The sequence below is a fragment of the Procambarus clarkii genome, unplaced genomic scaffold, assembly GCF_040958095.1.
Source record: "Procambarus clarkii isolate CNS0578487 unplaced genomic scaffold, FALCON_Pclarkii_2.0 HiC_scaffold_217, whole genome shotgun sequence".
In the NCBI taxonomy this organism is placed as follows: Eukaryota; Metazoa; Arthropoda; class Malacostraca; order Decapoda; family Cambaridae; genus Procambarus; species Procambarus clarkii.
Window position 1 is genome coordinate 171,013 of NW_027189250.1, and position 13,671 is coordinate 184,683.

At 36.8% G+C, this 13,671-nt stretch overlaps 1 long non-coding RNA gene across 1 annotated transcript; it reads right to left on the reverse strand.

Moving 5' to 3' along the window:
• Positions 1-8,956: 8,956 nt before the first annotated feature.
• Positions 8,957-9,747, reverse strand: LOC138361169 (uncharacterized). The gene is made up of 3 exons (XR_011226831.1): positions 9,538-9,747; positions 9,374-9,430; positions 8,957-9,190 (listed from the first exon to the last, which is right to left on the reverse strand). It is a non-coding gene; the product is annotated as an uncharacterized lncRNA (long non-coding RNA).
• Positions 9,748-13,671: the final 3,924 nt, after the last annotated feature.

Genomic DNA, 13,671 nt, shown 5'->3' on the forward strand with positions numbered 1-13,671 from the left:
GTAACTGGCGTATTTTGTTCAGCCAGAGCTCTATTAATAGCCTCCAATCCAGATGCAAATGGAGTTATCCGATCAATCCACATTCTAGCTAGTTTTATGTTAAACTTATATCCAGATTCAATACTGTTTATAACCCACGGATCACTGTTAAGTTCTAATCTCAAACGAATATCAATTCCATCCAAAAGATATTCGCTCAAAGTTGTAATGTCCAATAGCAGTTTAAAGCAACAATTTACTCCCTCAGTTTTTAACTTTACAAATCTAGATTTAAGGTCTTCTGAGGCATTCTTAAAATAATCTACATCATATTTTTCAGGGAAAACATCATTATAGAAATACGTCAGTTCTTTAAATCTTTCAGCTTTACATTCAGAAAGCGTCGTCATTAGCTTTACATATGATAAATATGAAATAGTGAATTAGTTTCCACCACTTGCTCATTTAAATAAACAGTTACAGCTTTAAACATTGTCTGGGACAAGCCATTGACTATTGATGCATTTTTAATATCCGCTAAAGCCGTAATTCCGTCAGGTCCCGTTAATTCAACCATCAGTTCTAGCGTCAAGCTCGAAAGATCAATAAATTGGCCCTTAACTCCCGGGATACGGAATTCAATATAAGAGTCTTTAAATTTATTGTTAATACTTGAATTCACAGGTAAAAATATCCTGTGTCTGTCTTGAAAATATCGTACTTTCAACCATTCTATGAGGACTAACTTTAGGAAAGCCATCGCTTATAGCAGCTGTATAATTTTCTAAAGGAACTTGCAATGCTGCACTAGGAGCATTTACACTCATCATGTCTGCGTCTAGCATACAACTAGTACTGTTTTTATGAAAACACGTCTTTATATCTATCCATTTTCTTTATATAGGCAGGTCTTTTCGTTTTTCTTTTCGTTATTCGGCCACCTGCTAACAATTTAGGACCTATACTTTTCAATGTTTCCATACCGCGTTTTCTAATTGAATCTTTCAAAGTACCTTGACCGGCATTTATATCCTGCAAAACATTCTGTCCCATTGTCAATGCAGCTGGCATGATAGTTTTTAATAGGAAAGGAGTTGCTCTACGAGCTAGACCAGTTAAGAAACTTAATATTCCACCTCCTCTTAAATGTCTTCTATCAAAAACAGTAATATCGCCCAGTGCTCCACCTCTCTTCCCTCGAGGAGCGATAAATCGCCCTACCTCGTCAACAGACAGCGGTACAAACCCGACCCTCATGTTTAAACAGGCCAAGAGAGAATGATAAACTCCATCTACTCATGCCATTATATATCAACGGGTCTAATATGTAATACTGCAATCGTACATCCATCCTTTTCAAAATATACAGGCTCCCCATCTTGATCTGTTAATCTAATACTGATGCCATCAATATTAGTCGTATTTAAAGGTTTATATAATTTCCTGTGTGTTACATTACTTTGAAACGAAACAACATCCAAGATATTTACAATCTGATTACCAAACATGGTGGGCTGCACCTTATCACAATATACACACAAGAAATCTATACGGCCTCCTGGCCTAGGATGATAATAGCAAGTATCTTGTACAAATAACCTGTTATTAGGTGGCTTATTCATAATAAAAATATCATAGGCTTTACCTACTTCAGCTCCAATAACTTACATATATTTCGACCGAAAGATAAAGAAATTCTAACAACTAATTTTCCATCCTTTGTAATAAATAATTTTAACAACTTCTCACGAAATGCTGCATTAAACTTAATTCGATTAATACTCGAATCATATTTCATATAAACGTCCCCGTTATCTGGGAAATTATAATTAAGTACGGGTCCTATAAAACTCAGTGAACCTTTTGAAAATATAGTAGAAATTTCTCTATTTAAAATAGTCGTTAGCTCTATGCAATTATCACTGGCTAAAATATCAGACTTTAAAGTGAAAGATATATTCACCGTACTCAAATCAGATAAACTTTTATTAGACACTAGAAGTTGAACTGAAATAAAACTTTCCGGGTCATTCCTCCTAACAGCGAAATAAGATGGAGGCAGGAATATATTCTTCAGGCACACTTCATAAGCTTTATTCGGGTCTAAAGGCAGCTGATTATGTAATCTATTTTCAAAAGCATTGGGAGCATTGTTTTTAAATACATCAGTATCAGAGTTACTCGCTGCATATATAACGTAACTATCCATCCTGTAGACTAATAGTAAATGATAAAAATAAACAGAAACTCACCTTAATATGATATCCAGGTAGCCTCTCCTTCATCTACAGCCTTGATCTTCCTCTTCAAACTTGGAGGAGAAAACACCTGATTTTTCGCATCTACATTTCTAAATAAATTCTTAGGTGTAGATGTCAAAGAGTAGAACAACTTTGCAATTGGCAGTTTATCTTCTGGGAATAACAATTTCGGAGTGCACATCCTGCCTATAACGTCATCAACAATATTGAGCCCAGTAACTGGCGATGTAATGTTCCCTTCCTCATCCCACTTTACAAGTCCAGTTGTATTAAAATAATTTAACAAGGAGACAGCAAAATCATAATCCTTAAGCTTTAATCTTAAGTCTATCAAGTGTTGTATAACAGGATTTGTTCTCACTGTCGTCGTAGGTTTCTCAACACTTACTGCCGTAGGCTTCTGTTGATCAATAGCTTTTCGTGGTACAAGATAGAATTCTTTCATTATTCCTTATTAAATAGCCTTGAAATGAAATTTATAGCTATGGGAAGTAAAATGCCCAATAAATTACCTCCTCTTTACTCGTTAATATGTCTTTCTTGAGTGAAATAGCTTTCTTCTTACAGGCTAATGTATGGAGTAGAGCTCTATATTTAGAAAGTCTCTTTAAAATAGGCTTCCCAACTTCAATTTTATTTTTTAAGAAATTATTAAATATTTCTGATAAGCAAAGTATATGTTCCTTTTTAAGAGTCTTAATTAACTTTTTCCTAGAATTATAACCTAATCTAGCTAATAGTTCAATAAATCCACGATACTTGCTAACTAAGGGCTGCTTCTTCATAGTTTCTTCACGTCATCTGAATTCACCCACTGATCAAATGAACTGTCGTAACCGACGTATCTAACTTTATATAAAGTAGTATTACCAACTTTACGTTTACTTATAATTCTCTCAATTTCAAATGTATCTGACAAGTAGGTGGGAGTCAATTCCTCTCTATAAAATCCGCCTTCTATAAGTCTATTATTTAAGTCCTTTAGATAATATAAAGGCACGGGTTGTTTAGTATCAATTTGAGCAATTGTAAATATTTCCTTAGTGTTCTGTTGATGAAAACCTCTTTTGAACTTTGAAATACGATTAGATAAGGCAAGCCGTACTGTATCTCCTACAGACAGATGATTACTGATGCGTGGCTTAGTCTGCTGCTCTCCTTTATACATGAGCTTAAATTGCCTAGTCACATCTCGAGGCAAAGATAAAGCATGTACATCAATAGGTATTTTCCCCTTTAATCCTCTATGTGGTGTTCTATTATACGTTTTAACCATATCAGGTAAAACATTATATAGGTTAAGGTGTTATAAGCCGTTAAATATTTATATATCTTAGTTTTCAATGTTCTTATAAATCTCTCTGCAATGCTGGCTTTAGTTTCCTGAGAAAATACACTGTACAGATCAATGTTTTTACTGGCTAACAATCGTTTCATATATTTATTATAGAATTCACCGCCCTTATCAGTGTTAAGCTTCCTTACACCTTTTGATGAAGGTAAATCCAGAACAGCTTTCATGGCTTCACTTACACTCTGACCTGATTTAGTGGATAGTGGAACTACATGTGCAAACCTTGAAAATATATCAACACAAACTAATAAATATTTAATATCATTGTTGTGCTTAGCTAACAATGTCATATCAGCCAAGTCACTCGTAAAGAAAGCTTTAGGTCTAGGTGCTAAGATACGTCTTCGTTTAAATTTACGTTTTTTTAATAGATGTAAGGTATAAGCATTAGACGTTTTTAAATAGTCTTTCACATCTTTTATAGTTATTTCAGGGATTGTTTTCTTTGCAGCCTTATACAATTTTAAAACGCCACCAAACCCACCTATGGACTTGGGGTCATTGTATATCTTATTAAGAGCTTGTGTAATGTTCACCATTGATACACTATTTCATATGGGGGTTCATTTACAATATTTCCCCCTAAATATTATGGATTCAGGTGTTTTAACGCCCAAGTCAACAAGTAAATACCCATACTGTCGAGAAATCACTTTCTTATATATATCTAAAAAATTTCTTGGCATCTTGTTTTCCGAATATTTGTCTGCCTAATGTTTCTATCTGGGACAAGTCTCTTGATTTAAGCAGAATAAAATGAGAAGCATTTAAACTTATAGATCTAGAAAATTTCCCACTGAAAAATATATTTTGGGTTATAAAAATAACAGAGATGTTCTCATGCCGTCCCTTAGTAAATATATCACTTACTATTTTAGAGTTTGTAGATTCAACATACAAGTCATCATAAACAACTAATATATGAGATGTGTCCTCTGGATCACGATCATCTAAAGGGTTTACAATTTCAGAGTAAAAAGATATCTTATGTTTAATGAGTGGATTAGTTCTCAACTCTTTATACCCGCTTCCACAGATAATTATTTTTGCAAAGTTCTGCTGATATTTCTCTATCATTTTAGCACATAAATAGCTCTTCCCACCATTTGAAAATCCAGCAATAATAATTCTTGACGGTTCACTAAATATATTCAACTGGGATTCAGTAATAACTTTTTTCTGCCCTTCCATGTTGCTAGGATTCAATAGACTAACTACAAATATATAATGAAAGGAGTATTTAAACGAAAATCTACATTCGAGTTTTATTTAAACATAGCCAATAAAATCATAGTCATAACATATCCAATACAGTAATAAAATCTTAGAATATACAAAATCATAGTCATTTCATATCCAATACAGTAATAAAATCATAGAATATACATTATTATAGACATTTGAATCATAGTCATTTTCATATCAAATACAGTAATAAAATTATAGAATATCAAATATCATAACATATCCAATACAGTAATAAATAAATCAGTCTTAAAATAGCAATTTGAACATATCAAATACAGTAATAAAATCATAGAATATACATTATCATAGACATTAAACATAACATATCCAATACAGTAACAAATCTTAGTCATTTTCATATCCAATACAGTAACAAATCTTAGTCATTTTCATATCAAATACAGTAACAAATCATAGCCAATACAATATCATAGACATTTGAATATAGTTATAGATAATACATAGACAATACAGTAACAGACTTAGTTGTTGTTAGGGAATAATTGCTGAGCGACTCTATCCCGCTTTTCCCAAAGATTAAAAATGGGGAACAATTGACGTCTTGGTTGGGGATTATCTACAATTACTGGATCCCCTACCTGCGCCTCTTCCTCTACCTGTACCTCTTCCTGTACCTCTTCCTCTACCTGTACCTGTACCTCACGCTCTGGAATGTCTGGGTGACCGTAAGCTAATGACTCTGTGGGACTAATGAGGTACCTCTTGTCATCAAAAGCTGACAGGCCGCGCTTAGTTGTTTTACACGTGCATATCTGTCCATTAACATTACGAATAGATCGGGATACAAAATTAAAAGTTGTATTTGTCTCTAATGTGTTCTGAAAAGATGCATGCGTTATTTTCTTTTGTTGGTGATAAGGAATCCCTTTACATTTACATAAATGTTTCATTATCAAGGGTTAGAAGAGAGTAAGTTTTAGGCTTGAGTGCAATTAATTCAGTTATGATTTTCTGCTTTACTTCTGACTTGAGGAGTCCTAGTTCACCTTTGCGAGTAGCAGAATACATGGGATGATCTTTGTCAAAATTACTGAATCCATATAATCTACTAGAGGAGCTTTTGTCATTTCTTGGAAAGCATCTTTACAGGTCAGAGTAAATATGAATGAGTCTGTATCCGTATAAATTAGTCTAGCTCTCTCCCCATAATGGGCTTTAACTACATTATACCAGAACTCGTATAAACGCCTCTTGGCTATCTGCAAGATCTGATAACCCATGTAAGAAGGAGTGGTAACTTTAAGGATGTCTTTCATTACTGTACAGAGAACCCTATCTTGACCTAAAGAGACAGCTCGTTTATACAAAGGGTTTCTTGCATGAGTTAAGAATGAATGTTTTGTCGTTACTAGATGGTGAGTATTAGCATATCTAGATATATTTGTCATTGATTTCCCGTACAGACTATTACTTATGAGTTTAAAAGCTTTTCCTTTAACTTTACAGGTGGTATTGGCTCGTTCTCGAATGTTGGTTGAAATAAATCTTTTAAATAGGGAGCCTGTTTAAATTCATAGATTGTTTTTACTCGTTCAACTTCTAGTCCAAGTTTTAATAGCAATTGCAGGAAATCAAGGCTTACTAAGTAGTCGTTTTGGGGCAAGTGGGATGCAATTAACTTTGTATTTTTAGGTGGGAGCTTACGTTTTCATCATTAAGGGTTTTCTTACTGTACTCTGACAAAACTCCTCCGTTATATTAGTATGAGACAGTACAAGGGGCAGATCATCAGTATACCTGGCTACCTCGGGAGATACATGTTTTGTATCGCATAAAATCCAATAGCCTTTGTCTTGATTACAGGGGATATGCTGTAACCCTTGCCTAATAAGGTATCCCGCTCAAGGTCAGTTAATTGTCTAATCCCTCCCTGGGGAAGTACCTCAGCATGCACGCTGCATATAAGCTGTTAAAGTCGAGGTACAAATGTGAGTATCGTCATCAGAGCTAGGGTTAGATGTAGTGTGCTCGTTAACAGCCTGTGTAAATTGTCTAATGGAAGATGTGAACCCTCCTCTAAGATTCCTTCTCAACAAATCATATATATTCTGATCATACACATAGTCAAGTACAACTTTTGATTTAAATAAGAAACGCGTCCCAAGCATAACTAGGAAGTGATACATAGAAAACAATATCTAGTTCATAAATTTCTTTCAGTGATGTTCGCCAAAGTGTAAATATATCAACTAGCATTCCCACGTCAACTTTTAAATATAACATGAGGTAATCCTTGATGTTTGTACAGTTCCCTAAATTAATACTTTAAGAGCATTGTTATAATCTTCTTCAGACAGTGGAGAGTCATGTAAAACATTGAAAAACTTATCTCGCGAAGGGAGCTGAGGTTCATCTAACACGTCCATAGAAGAAATATAATCATAACATAGGCTTTGTTTACCTTTAATTAACAGAGCTTTAGCTTCATCGGATACGCCATTTAGTATGTGTTCAGTGTACTTGGTGGGTTTCTTACCGGCAACGTGCTCGCTTGCTAAGGATCCTAATGACCCATTAAGGAGAGCTAGGCTATCTAGGAATTTAAGTTTACCTATGATGACTTGCATAAATTTCAATCCTTCCTTGGTTAGAATTTCTACATCGCGGTGAGGATTTTTGGACAGTTCTTTAAGTATAATTCCAGATCATAGGCAGCATTATGGGAAAATGTGGTCAAGTATCTACGAGCATTTTTACATTGTAAATTGCAACGAGCACAATAAGCACCTAAGTAATTATTTTCCTGAATAGCATGATTATGATGTCTATGTTTATCTTTCTTATCCTTGAAAGTTTGATGACACAATTGACACGTATTTTGTCTTTGAAACATTCTTTCCTGTTCTCTAGACAAGTTCTTAGGGAAGTTGGGGAGCTGAGCATGAATAGCTTTCCATGAGGCTTCTAGCTTTGTAATAAAATGATTGACCGCGTCTGGGCCTACGTATGAATACGTTTCTACGACATTGAATTCCCTGTCTAAAATCATGTAAGCATAAGCAATTGCTTTATGCTTACATTCCACCATGCCTCTAGGATTTTGACGGTCTAATAGACATTCAAAATCGTAATAGGCGGTGTGAGTTGGGCTATAGGTCCTACCGTAATTTTTAAAACTGATTTTATCACTAGGATTATAGAACGAAAATACTTGGGATACAGTGCATGACTCTTCGTGAGCCTGAATTTCATCTAAGGGAGCATGCAAAAGGCAAATTTTACAGAATTTATGAGTGTCAGGAATTTATACTGATTATGGTTAATATTCTTTACAAATTTATCAAAATCCTTGATCAGACAGAGATGCTTGCCTTCTAATAACAACAAAGGGACTTTATCGGCATACTTTTCCTGGCTTTTCCTAGCTAAACTAAGATAGTATCTGTTACTTTCATGAGTTATTGTATAAATATAAATAGAAATTTTGTTAAGCTTCTCTATTTTCTTAAGGTTATCAAATGATACGGGGAATCTGATTTCATCTGCCCATACTACGAATCTTCTACACCATCGAAGGTTTTGTAATGTTCTAACGTTATCAGTCCTGCCCAATGCTAAGTTTTTATACGCTGCAATGCACTGTAACAAACACTCATCTCCTTCACTTTCAGGATTAAATACTGATTCTTTACCCTTTAATTTTGCAGGATATGGTACGTAAGATCCAAGGTGCATAGGGTGGCGAATATATGAAAAATTAATGGCAAAGCCTGACATGGAATGAATTCCTACACTTGAGGATTGGACATTTTTTAGGCATTCGTCAATTTTAGCAGACATTTCGTCAACCCATGAATTTACAAGAACTTCCACCTCTTCCTGTGTAACAGTCTGAGTTTCGCCTCTAATTGAAAATACTTCGTCTAATATTTCATATTGATCGTCGGCATGATTAAGTTTTTGCAAAATTAGGCTTACATCAGGGTAAATGTGAAATGAGGGAGGGAATTCTTCCTGTATTTGTCTGAACTGATTGTCTATATATTCTATAAAAAATTCCCTATACCTATTTATATAAATGCTGGGGTCAGCGTCTAAATGACCGGGAATGGAGAACGAATGTCTCGAGAATGACCTTCGAAATGGTTAATGACTTCTAACACTCGCGGAACAACGTTATCTAAGTTAAGTACCTCTGGGGAATCTGGAGCGTTGACTTCTTCATCTGATATGTCGTGAACAGGGGGTTGATTGTCTTCTTCTTCTTCATCTGAGGATGCCTGCTGGTTGCCGTCTGGTGCATCTTCTTCTAGCTCCTGGGACAGCTGGGGTTGACTGCGTACAGGTGTGCTCCACTCAGAGGGTTGGGTTGAATCCAGGGGCGATTCTGTAATATAATATTAGCAATGAATAAACATTAAGAGGAAAACAAATTTGAAAACAATAAGAGGATTTGAAAACCTTAATAGGAAAATATCGTGTAAATAAGAGGAATTATTATTAAGAGGAAAAACAAAAAGTTTAAATAAGAGGAAAAACTGAATTACAGATAAATAATAATATTACTTACGAGCTGGGATGTTGATTCCACCAAGTATGAGATTCTCTTGATCACGAATAGGAACTCCTGTAATGGAAATATTTTTCTGTATGAGTACTTATTACTTGTTTATACACTTGTTAAAAATACAATTATTAACTTTTAAAATTACGAAAATTATTGTGAAAACGTACGGTTATTTATGATGCGACGGCGTTTGGGTGGAGGTTCAATGACGTTTCTGGCTTCGGTGGGAGGTTCCCGGTTAACGGAGAAACGACAGTATGGGCAGGAAGTAGAACCATGAACTGAAATGAAAATAATATATATAAATTGACTGTCTGTATGTATGTATGTGTGTTTCGGATATATATTTTCTTTGAAAGTTTATTGAATGTGCGAGAAAAAGCGGTACTTACGATTTGCACAATAGAGTTGCCACAGCTGGTACAGGTTACGTCAAAATGTCCAGGCGGTGTAGGCCCGTTGCATCCTATACAGTATCTGCATTCTTGAAGAGCGTTGATGGACATTTCACCTAGGCATGTTAAACATCGTGTTTGACACACATGAACGATTTCGTTGTTGATAGGAGACAGGCACAGAGGACACACTGACATGATGATATGACTAGGCTAGGGGAACCTTGTGAACAGGATGAAGATTGAATGTTGACTGAAAGTGTAGGCCTCTGAGACTTTGGCGATCTGAGGGGGCCCCTGAATGAGCGTAATAACGATAGTGTGCCCCTGAGTGAGCGTTTGGCTGTTTTATTAATAGCGAGAATGATTGGCGAATACTGGGAATAAACTCTTTTATTATAAATTGTGTAAACTATGAATTAGATGACTAAATAAATTATAAATAAATAAATAAGTTTTATTAACGCTTAATGTATATATATAAATTATTACGGTGGCGAACGCCGACAATGACTGGTGGATGTCTGGGGCAGGTAATCAGGTGATGATTGCCTCGGGCAGATAGCCTGGGGCAGGTAGCTGGGGCCAGCTTAGATAGTCTCTGAGGCAGTTTCAGTATTAAAGGTTACATTGAGATGCTTCGGTTGATTTGTATAAAACTGACTGGTTAATGAAAAAGGAATAAAATATTAGTATGTCAGAAAATAGGAAGAGGGAATAATATGAAGAGGAGAGAGAGAGAGGAGGGAGAGAGAGAGAGAGAGGGACGGTCCAGATATTATGGATAAGATAAGATAAGATTAAGAGCCGACTGGCTGGCTGGCCGGGCGTAAGTAAATAAAGGTGACGCGAGAGATTGCGAGGTAAGGGGGGAGGGAGGGGGGTGTGAGTACGAGACTTGAAAACCATGACTTACACAGGTGATTTTCTAAATTTATATGAATAACTAAGGCTTACATAGACGATTTTGTAAGTTGAAAACATGTAAAATATGTCCGTAGAGTTCTCCTGGAAGCCCTAAAGCTACACACGTTATTTGAATTTCTCCCATAAGGCCTTAACAAACTTCTATCTCGGAAATTATTTTTCTCATAAGAACTTTAACAAACTCGTATGACATTATTTTTCATTATAAGAATTCCCTAATTCCAAATCTGTGAATCCCCAAATTCACCTGAAAACCCCTAAGATCCACAGACGAATTTCTAAATTACCTGAAACCCCCCAAGATCCACAGACGAATTTTCTGAAAAAAAAAATTCGTCTGTGGCTCTTACTCCCTACTACTGAGCTCTACTCTTTCGGCCCGCCTCTCAACTGTCAATCAATCAATTATTACTAACTAATAAAAAACATTCCACACAAACACACCCAGGAAGCAGCCCGTAACAGCTGTCTAACGCCCTGGTACATATTTACTGCTAGGTAACAGGGGCATCAGAATGATAGAAACTCTGCTGATTTCCGTTTGTTCCATCACCGTGGGATCGAATGAGCTACGATTACGAGTCGAGAGCGACGTCCACTCAGCTATAAAGCCCCTAGTTTGTGTATTGGTGCAAAAGATAATTTGGGAGAGGTTAAGGAAAAGGAATGATGTTTGGTGGCTTTGAAAGCTTTGGATGGGAGGGGGGTTGGCAGTTATGAATTAAAATTGTTAATTATTTAAGATAGGATATATATGCAAAAGACGTTGCGAGATATAGTAAGAAAAGTGTTTCTGACTGAGGTTAGGTACTGTGTGATTGACTTGTATATTAGGAATAAGAACACTTATTAGAAATTTAGATGATCTTTTAAAATTTTCCTTAGCAAATAGTTGTAAATTATTGTGTAAAAAGGCCTATGGTTACCTTACCCTAAACAAACACACGTGAGCACAATTAGTCCACGGGATTCAGAGAGAGTGAGAGTGAACAGCGAAATAGTAACAAAAAATGTGACAATGAGGGGAAACTATGACATTCAAACGTTAACCATATAAATTACAGTAACACTAACCGAGCGTCCACATACATATTCCAATCAATTTACATAAATAAACATTCACTAATATATTCCTTTAAAATGGACACACGCAGATAGTTGCAGTACACATGTCAGTTCAATTACTGGTACACATAAACACTCATAGCTGGACGTGTCTGTCCATCTTGACAATAGTAGACATGTAACAAAAAATGTGACCATAATGGGAAACCATGTCATTCAAACGTATAAATGTTAACCATATAAATTACGGTAACACTAATCGCGCGCACACGTACATATGTCAATCAATTTACATAAATACACATTCACTAATGTGTACCTTTAAAATGGACACATACAGATAATTACCGTACACATGTCAGTTCAATTACAGGTACACATACACACACATAGCTTCACGTGTCTGTCGGTCTTGACAGACACGTGAAGTCGGTTGTCGGTCATGTGTACACATGGATACGCACACAAAACAGTCCATTATCAATTAATGTGTGTGTGTGTGTGTGTATTTATTTTCTCCTTGTATTTACTATATGTATCTGCAGAATCGAGTTATTAGCTCTTGGACCCCGCCTATCAAATATATGTATTTTTCCTTTTTTTATATCTACTACATCTATTTCTCTCTAACACACACACACACACACACACACACACAAACTGGAGGCCTACCGTCTAAACGGAGAGAGTTCGTTGGTTATAATCCAATGGTCCCATATCGAATCTCAGTTGATGCAATAGCAAATCGACAGATATTCTTTAACCTAATTCGCCTGTTCACCAACTCCCCTCCGACCGGGGAGCCAGTCGGCCGAGCGGACAGCACACTGGACACTGGACTTGTGATCGAGTGGTCCCGGGTTCGATTCCGGGCGCTGCCGAGAAACAATGGGCAGAGTTTCTTTCACCCTGTGCCTCTGTTACCTTGCAGTAAAACAGGTACCTGGGTGTTAGTCAGCTGTCACGGGCTGCTTCCTGGGGGTGGAGGCCTGGTCGAGGACCGGACCGCGGGGACACTAAAGCCCCGAAATCATCTCAAGAAGAACCTCAAGAGATAAGCACAAAGGAATCCATCAATGGATCCATCTATCTATCTACTTATATCTGTCAATCCATCAATCTATCTTCCCATAAACCAACCATTCATCATTATATACATTTATATTCCATTTATCCGTCCATCAACTCTTCTGTCTATCCATCCATCTACTCATATGTCTTTCCATCCATCAGATAGACGGATGCATCTATGCATCCGTCTATCCGTCAATGTATATATTTAGCAATCAATGTAAACATCCATCTATCTACTTATATAAATTTTCCTTTAATCCCTGTTTCACCTGCACCACTCCCCCTGTTCCCCCATCCCCATCCCTTTTTCACCTGCACCACTTCCCCTGTTCCCCCATCCCCATCCCTGTTTCACCTGCACCACTTCCCCTGTTCCCCCATCCCCATCCCTGTTTCACCTGCACCACTCCCCCTGTTCCCCCATCTCCATCCCTGTTTCACCTGCACCACTCCCTCTGTTTCTCCCTCTTCATCCATGTTTCACCTGCACCACTCCCTCTGTTTCTCCCTCTTCATCCCTGTTTCACCTGCACCACTCCCCCCTGTTTCTCCCTCTTCATCCCTGTTTCATATGCACCACTCCCCCTGTTCCCCCATCCCCATCCCTGTTTCACCTGTACAGCACCCCCTGTTCCCCCCTCTTCCTCCCTGTTTCACCTGCACCACTCCCCCTGTTCCCTCTCTTCATTCCACCTCTAAATCCCGTATCCTTCCCCCCCCCCACCACCTTTGCACCTATTCCTTTAACTTAAAACAGGACCAATAAACTACTTTATGTGTTTTTTAGGTTTTTTCTAAGTACGAAAAAGTCTTCAGCCATCTCAAGCATTATTTTACAAT